This window comes from Podarcis erhardii (assembly GCF_964252035.2).
Source record: "Podarcis erhardii genome assembly, chromosome: 2".
NCBI lineage: Eukaryota > Metazoa > Chordata > Lepidosauria > Squamata > Lacertidae > Podarcis > Podarcis erhardii.
In genome coordinates, this window is record NC_138498.1 from 119,450,407 (window position 1) to 119,459,492 (window position 9,086).

General features: G+C 45.0%; 1 long non-coding RNA gene across 1 annotated transcript; it reads right to left on the reverse strand.

The window, feature by feature from the left end:
- Positions 1-1,748: 1,748 nt before the first annotated feature.
- Positions 1,749-7,492, reverse strand: LOC309337504. Its single transcript, XR_014154369.1, has 3 exons — positions 7,401-7,492; positions 5,473-5,596; positions 1,749-2,448 (listed from the first exon to the last, which is right to left on the reverse strand). It is a non-coding gene; the product is annotated as an uncharacterized lncRNA (long non-coding RNA).
- Positions 7,493-9,086: the final 1,594 nt, after the last annotated feature.

Here is a 9,086-nt window from a genome sequence, read left to right on the forward strand (position 1 = left end):
TGCGCATTCAGCTGCCTAACGGCGTCCACATCAACCAGGAGATCGCAGTGACACAGATAAGAAAAGAAGAGTAATTCCATTGTCTGGAGAGGTCACTTCCTGGTTCAGCTGTAGAAGCCATTTTGAGCTCAGCCCAGTGAAGCAAGCGCATAGCTGTATTGAGGCAGCAACCGCCCCGTGGCCTCCGCCCATGCTGCGCCGTGGTGTGACTGGTGACTGTGGGAAGTGACTGCAAGATTAAATAGGCTTCCCACAGGGGGACAAAAGCAGGAGAGTATCATTATTGTAGGGTTGCTATATTTTTTAGCCTTGCCCAAAGTTGTTGTGTTTTTGTTTTGCTTTTTGCAACACCCCCCCCCATGGGGCTATTTTTCGGGAAATTCACTAAAATCTACACTTCTGACATGACAAAACAAATTCCTTCCAGTAGCACCTTAAAGACCAACTAAGTCAGTTCTTGGTATGAGCTTTCGTGTGCATGCACACTTCTTCAGATACACAGTGTATCTGAAGAAGTGTGTATCTGAAGAAGTGTGCATGCACACGAGAGCTCATACCAAGAACTGACTTAGTTGGTCTTTAAGGTGCTACTGGAAGGAATTTGTTTTGTTTTGACTATGGCAGACCAACACGGCTACCTATCTGTAACTGGAACTTCTGACATGGGTTACCATATGTCCAGATTTTCTCAGGGATTTCCGCCCAGACACTGTTTCCTATGGCTGAATCCCGGCTATGTCTGGGAAATTCCAAACGTATGACAACCACACATTACCATGCTGAACTCACACTTTGTTTGTGACTGATTGACTGAATGACTTTGTGACCGAGAAGGAAACACGGAACAGGCCCTAAGTTTGATTCCATGTTATGAACATCCTTGTTCACGGCATGTTAACACAGGTGTTGTGCTAAACGGGTTTCAAATGCCACACTACTCGGCAGCCTCAATCCTGCGCTCCAACTGAGATCTCCACTTCTCCAGCCATGGAGCTATTCTAGAACCACCTGGCCGTGAGGAAATAAGAGAGGTCTAGACTTTCCCCAGCTAGCTTGTCTTGGCCAAGACATTGCAAAGCTTAGATTGAAATATGTTGTTTAGTATCTTCATGTAAAACAACATTGTAAAGGTTTGCCAGAATAGCAGTAGTTAAATATCTTAAACAATGCACCAACATATACTTACAGGATGTTTAACATGGCAGCCTTAAAGTGACAAATGTATCACATATAGAAACAGAAGAAAAACCATAACAAATTTTATTGGCAAAGGCATTCTGATATTTACAGAAGCAATTCCCAGATAAAACATGTATTTCAAAAAGAGAAATGTTCATGGGAATAACATAAATGTCAATTTAAGAATGGAGAAACAGAAGGTTTTGGAACAGCTCTCTCTTCTGTGTGGAGTTAACTTCCTATAGCCATGCCTACCTTTTTATTTTGAGTTTGATTCCTCCCATCGGAAACTCAATGAGCAACTAGAACTGGTTAAAATCCTTCCACTAAAAGAATTAAAACCAACCAAGATCCATAAAAACTGAGGCAGGGAGTTCCGCAGAAGGTAAGCATGCACAATGTTGCATTAATTGCCTTCCCAGGGCACTCAAGGCAGGACCCCATCTGCTCACGTACAAGTACTAAGATGTCCCGTTGACAATATTTACCCTCTGTGCATTCTTCAGTGTGAAATAAGGCATGCACAACCTTTCCACAATCTAAACAGTTATCCCATTGGCTGCCTATCTTCACAGATCTTGCTACACTCTGATAGTGTCTGTGGCCCCCTCCACCTTATGGATTGCTCAAAGTATTGCAAGGCTTGTGTCAAAATGGAAACTCATTTGACACCCATACAAAACATTTCTTTTTTGGGGAGGTTGGTTTATATTTATACAAGTCTTGACTGAGGAGCATAGCTTGTGCCACAGTCTGGCTACTCCCCTGTATGGCTCCTCAGATGAGCTTTAAGGAAATTGCTGGATCTGAATCTCCATCCACACTCTGAGCATTCATAAAGCCTCTCTGCAGTGTGGGTTCTTCGATGCAGAATAAGTTGTGAACCCAGCTTGAAGGTCTCCCCACATTTACGGCATTTGAAAGGTCTCTCCTCAGTGTGCGTTTTCAGGTGGCAACTAAAGCTTGAACTCTCTCTGAAACCTTTCTCACACAATACACATTTAAAGGGTGTCTCTGCTGTGCAGATTCTTTGATGTATAAGAAGATCAAACTTTGAATAAAAACTCTCTTTGCACTTGGAACATTTGAATGGGTTTTGCTGTGCAATGAGTGTTGGAGAAAGAGAAGCACCTTCTCCCCTCTCCGCTATGGGGCTTCCCCCTAGCCTCCTTCGTCCATCTTGCAATGTCAGGTTTTCAATCATCTCTTCATCATGAGGTCCAAATGGGCTGTGTGGTTCTCCCTCAGTTTCAGTCAACTGCATGCCACCTGTAAGAATAATAATATAAAGCCCGATAGAACTCAACCTGAGAAGCAGAAACTTCAGTAGGAAACCCACTAAATGTGTTTGGGTGCCATTTCCTTTATTTAAACTCACTATTCCACATACTGATACTGGGGAGTCTTTAGCATATGTTCTGCAAAGATCTGCCCAGCGCCCCCAAGTCTGACAAGCGCCACCATTGTGAATGACAAGCGCCGCCGCTAGCGCAGCACATCTTTGGTAAAGTCGAAAATCCTTTAGTGAAACAGTAGGTATACATTTCGGTAATACAGTGGTACCTCGGGTTAAGTACTTAATTCGTTCCGGAGGTCCGTACTTAACCTGAAACTGTTCTTAACCTGAAGCACCACTTTAGCTAATGGGGCCTCCTGCTGCTGCCGTGCCGCCGGAGCGCGATTTCTGTTCTTATCCTCAAGCAAAGTTCTTAACCTGAAGCACTATTTCTGGCTTAGCAGAGTCTGTAACCTGAAGCGTATGTAACCTGAAGCGTATGTAACCCGAGGTACCACTGTACCTAGGTATATATGTATTTCGTTTTCTAGCTTGATCAAAATTATTTATTATTTCATAACAGGTAGATCAGGGGTCAGCAACCTTTCTCAGCCGTGGGCCAGTCCACTGTCCCTCAGACCATGTGGTGGGCCGGACTATATGAGGAGGGGGGGCGGTGGCGGCAATGAATGGATTCCTATGCCACACAAATAACCCAGAGATGCATTTTAAATAAAAGGACACATTCTACTCATGTAAAAACATGCTGATTCCCAGACCGTCTGTGGGCTAGGTTTAGAAGGCGACTGGGCTGCATCTGGCCCCCGGGCCTTAGGTTGCCTATCCCTGAGATAAACAGTTAAGAGCTTAGGTGGCCCCCCAGAATTGGGTGCCTGGGTGTGTCGCACCCCTTGCACCCCGAGTAAAGATGGCCCTGTATTGATATTATCATTCTCCTGGAGAAACCCTCTCAGTGAGTGAGATGGATCCCCTAGCTGTCCTCTTCACGCATAGCTGGGATTCTGAATTTAAATTGTTATCTTCCTTGCCCCCAAGCTATGGGGGTGAAACTCACCAATGACTCACTGAACCACACTTCTAATATGGTTACTGCCTTACGGAACATACCTAAAGAAAATAGATGCATCATCACTGAATACCCCAATTCCCCAGATTCCTGCAGAGTTTTGTGGGAAATGTGGGGGACTGAATTTAAGATTGGAAAAATGAAGAACTGAAAGAAGTGAAATTGACTGATTCTTCCATCCATATATACAATAGTGGAAGCCTTTAGGGGAAAGTATAGAATCTGAGGTCTGATGGCTCATGACACCACTTTTTTTGGGAGTAATACCTTATTAATAGGAGTATCAATAGGAGTATTGCATCTAGATCAAGGGAAGTAATAGTGCCACTGTATTCTGCTCTGGTCAGACCTCACCTGGAGTACTGTGTCCAGTTCTGGGCACCACAGTTCAAGAAGGACACTGACAAACTGGAACGTGTCCAGAGGAGGGCAACCAAAATGGTCAAAGGCCTGGAAACGATGCCTTATGAGGAACGGCTAAGGGAGCTGGGCATGTTTAGCCTGGAGAAGAGGAGGCTAAGGGGTGATATGATAGCCATGTTCAAATATATAAAAGGATGTCACATAGACGAGGGAGAAAGGTTGTTTTCTGCTGCTCCAGAGAAGCGGACACGGAGCAATGGATCCAAACTACAAGAAAGAAGATTCCACCTAAACATTAGGAAGAACTTCCTGACAGTAAGAGCTGTTTGACAGTGGAATTTGCTGCCAAGGAGTGTGGTGGAGTCTCCTTCTTTGGAGGTCTTTAAGCAGAGGCTTGACAACCATATGTCAGGAGTGCTCTGATGGTGTTTCCTGCTTGGCAGGGGGTTGGACTCGATGGCCCTTGTGGTCTCTTCCAACTCTAGGATTCTATGATTCTATGATTATTATTTATCAATGGAAAGATCATGTAATGAAGAATGTAATGCAACAAAGTTACTGCATATCAACCTAAGCAAGTTGTGCTTCCTTTTTTCTGGTTATTTGGCTATACCTTTTGATAGAATATAGATAATTGAACAAACATTGTTGCATTACATTCTTCGTTAAATTATCTTTCCATTGACATATAATTTTATGGTATTACTATAAAAAAGGTGGTGTTGTGAGGCATCAAACTTCAGAAATACACTTTCCCCAAAAGGTTTCCACAATTTTGGCCACTAGTAGTCTACATATATACTAGGGACATGGGTGGCGCTGTGGGTTAAACCACAGAGCCTAGGGCTTGCCAATCAGAAGGTCGGCGGTTTGAATCCCCGTGACGGGGTGAACTCCCATTGCTGGGTCCCTGCTCCTGCCAACCTAGCAGTTCAAAAGCACGTCAAAGTGCAAGGAGATAAATAGGTACCGCTCCGGCGAGAAGGTAAACAGCGTTTCCGTGCGCTGCTCTGGTTCGCCAGAAGCGGCTTAGTCATGCTGGCCACATGACCCAGAAGCTGTACGGCACCACCCTTGGCCAGTAAAGCGAGATGAGCGCTGCAACCCCAGTCGGCCATGACTGGACCTAATGGTCAGGGGTCCCTTTACCTTTTTATACATATACAGTGGTACCTTGCAAGACGAATGCCTCATAAGACGAAAAACTCACAAAACGAAAGAGTTTTTCGTTTTTTGAGTTGCTTCGCAAGACGGATTTCCCTATGGACTTGCTTCACAAGACGAAAACGTCTTGTAAGTTTGTTTCCTTTTTCTTAAAACCATGCATTCACTTCGAGGAGCAACTCATAGCACGCGGTGTGGTAGCCTTTTTTGAGGTTTTTGAAGACTTTGGTGATTTTTGAAGCTTTTCCAAAGTCCGTGCTTCGCAAGACGAAAAAATCGAAAGACGAAAAAACTCGCGGAACAAATTAATTTTGTCTTGCGAGGCACCACTGTATACTGCTGTTGGAATCACAGAGCATCTTATAACTCAGGAACAAAGAAGCCATCTCCCTCCTGCCCTTACCTATCAGGCTGGTCTCACCTCTGCCGTCTTCCCTCTTGGGTATCAGCCATGGTTGCCAGACCACCACTGTGGGGACAGCTTGGCATGCTGTGGATGAACTCGGAACCACCACCTCTGACTGTACCTGAAATACCAATGGTGGACCATTTTTAGGATAGATAAGCATTACTGGATGTGAAGGCTTCATCCTACGTTTCACCACCCTATCTTCATACTCCAATTGCCTTAGCAAGAGAGCAAAACCAGGGCTAGATTTCACCCAAGGAATCTAGAAGTCTTTGTGGAGCTTCTTCTGGAGGTCACAGAGAAGCATCCAAATCAGCCTGGCTTGCAGGCTGTTCAACTGGGACAGGACAGGACCCCGAAGGACTGTCTTCACCCTAATCGTTCAGCCTGGACACGGAGGTCCAGTGCCGAGGGTCTTCTGGCTGTTCCCTACCTGTGAGAAGTGAGTTACAGGGAACCAGACAGAGGGCCTTCTCGGTGGTGGCGCCCGCCCTGTGGAATGCCCTTCCATCAGATGTCAAGGAAATAAACAACAAGGAATAAACAAGGAAATAAAAAACTTTCTGACTTTTAGAAGACATCTGAAGGCTGCCCTGTTTAAGGAAGTTCTTAATGTTTGATGTTTTAGTGTGTTTTTAATATTCTGTTGGGAGTGGCTACAGAAACCCAGCCAAATGGGCAGGGTATATTATTATTATTATTATTATTATTATTATTATTATTATTAGCCCATCAGGCTGTTTTCCCCAAACCATGCCTATCCACCCATCAGCTGATGCCACTGATGTATGAGGAACTAGGGAGCCAATATACCATATTTTTCCATGTATAAGACAATGTTTTTTGCTAAAAAAAGTCAATAATTGGGGGTTGTCTTCTACAGGGATGGTGAATGCACAAGGGTGGAAAAACACACAATTTAGCTTCCCACAGCTGCTGTGTCTGGCTTAGGCAGTCTCCCCCCGCCCAAAAAAACCTCAAAAACTTTTGATGATCTGCCCCCGCACATGTACCCCCCCCCACCGCCGCCCCAGGCACTCACAGGGGTTTCCACGCCAGTGCTGGTGCTTTGAATATTCAATAAAATATCAAACTTGTTCTGTCTGATGCTTAAAATATTGCTTTCTTAAATTTTGGGTTCAAAAAAACAGGGGTTGTCTTATATATGGGGGCATCTTATACACAGAAAAATACGGTAGATCAGTCGGTAGAGGATGAGACTCTTAGTAGGAATGCGGACTTTTCAGTCACTTGGGAGAAAGAGTTTTAGGGCAGAGCAATATTGTAAGATGCAAGGACTTCACCCTCTCCTCCACAGTGACCTTCGTGGTCCATTGGCCTTACCGGAGAATCATAGAATGATAGAGTTGGAAGAGACCACAAGGGCCATCGAGTCCAACCCCCTGCCAAGCAGGAAACACCATCAGAGCACTCCTGACATATGGTTGTCAAGCCTCTGCTTAAAGACCTCCAAAGAAGGAGACTCCACCACACTCCTTGGCAGCAAATTCCACTGTCGAACAGCTCTCACTGTCAGGAAGTTCTTCCTAATGTTTCGGTGGAATCTTCTTTCTTGTAGTTTGGAACCATTGCTCCGTGTCCGCTTCTCTGGAGCAGCAGAAAACAACCTTTCTCCCTCCTCTATGTGACATCCTTTTATATATTTGAACATGGCTATCATATCACCCCTTAACCTCCTCTTCTCCAGGCTAAACATGCCCAGCTCCCTTAGCAAAGATCCAGGCTTGCAGCTTCGCCTTCTTGGTTGTAAAGTTAGGAGAGATCTCATCGCCTTGTCCCATTACATCCACCTGCCATGGATGCTTTAGCTGAGATTCCTGCATTGCAGGGGGTTGGATGAGATGAGCCTCGAGTCCCTTTCAATGCTGATCCTATAAAATGACACAGTGTAAGGGTCTCACCTCGAGGTCCTGGAAGACTTCTCCTGTCTCCTCCATCCCAGCTTCTAACGGGGAATTTCTGAGTTTGCTCTCTTCCATGACTTTCCTCTGAAAAAACAACAACAGAAGCTGAGAGTTAACATATGGGCTGGTGTGGTAATCTGAGGGAAAATGAATGAGTTGCCCAAGAGAATCAGACCTAATAAGGACTTCCAATATGGTAGGCATGTCCAACACGTCGGTCGCGATCTACTTGCCGATCACGAAGCTGTTCTATGTCAATTGCTGGGTGTTGTAGGCCAATCTCCCCCAAAGCTCATCAACTCTGGGTCATCCTTCCCCCCCAAAAACCCCCAGATCACTGCCAGTTTGTTTGTTTTTTAATACTGGGAGTAGATTGCAGTCTCTTGGGCGTTGGACCTGCCTGCAAGATGGTACGCTTTGCATACAGAAGGTTGCAAGTTCAATCCCCGGCATCTCCTGGTGGGGCTGGGGAAAGTTCTGTACCTAAAATCCTGCCAGTCAATGTAAACAGTTCTGAGCTAGATGGACCAATAGTCTGATGATGATGATGATAATTTATTAAATTTGTATAACACCCTTCATCTGAAGAGCACAGGGTGGTTCACAACAACAAAATACAAAATGAGAACATAATACATAATAAAAATGATAATAAAGATCAGTAACCCCCTACCACAAATACAGTTAAAAGGCCAAGTGTGTTGATCAACCAAAGGCCTGGTTGAAGAGGAATGTCTCCACCCCCATCGATCAGCCCGGACACTGAGGTCCAGCTCCAAGGGCCTTCTGGCGGTTCCCACCCTGCAAGAAATAAGGTTACATGGAACCAGGCAGAGGGCCTTCTCGGTAGTGGCGCCTGCCCTGTGGAATGCCCTTCCATCAGGTATCAAGGAAATAAACAACTATCTGACTTTTAGAAGACATCTGAAGGCAGCCCTGTTTAGGGAAGTTTTTAATGTTTGATGTTTTATTGTGTTTTTAATATTTTATTGGGAGCCACCCAGAGTTGCTGGGGAGACCTGGCCAGATGGATGGGGTATAAGTAATAAACAACAACAATAATGCTGGTAGCCCCCCTCCGGGTTGCATATATGTGTAAATATGGAGTGCTGTGTAACAATATAACTGTATTTAAAGCACATGACTACCTCCCCAAGAATCCTGGGAACTGTAGTTTCCTTATCACAGAGCTACAATCCCCAGCACTCAAAACCAACTACAGCTCCCAGGAATCTTTGAGAGCCAGTGTGGTGTAGTGGTTAAGAGCGGTAGTCTCGTAATCTGGGGAACCGGGTTCGCGTCTCCGCTCCTCCACTTGCATCTGCTGGGTGACCTTGGGCCAGTCACACTTCTTGGAAGTCTCTCAGCCCCACTCACCTCACAGAGAGTTTGTTGTGGGGGAGGAAGGGAAAGGAGAATGTGAGCCGCTTTGAGACTCCTGAAAGGGAGTGAAAGGCGGGATATCAAATCCAAACCCTTCTTCTTCTAATGTGTTTTAAATGTCTGGTAAGGATCTGCCCTATTAATGACGTGCATTATTTTCAATGGTTCTGTTCTGAGTAGAACTCATAATGGCTACAGCCCACTGTCCAGGGGATGCTAAAGATATGAAAATGCCTTGATACAAAATCAGGTGGGTTTTTTTGTCATTGCATACAACACAAAGTTATATGGAGTAAATAA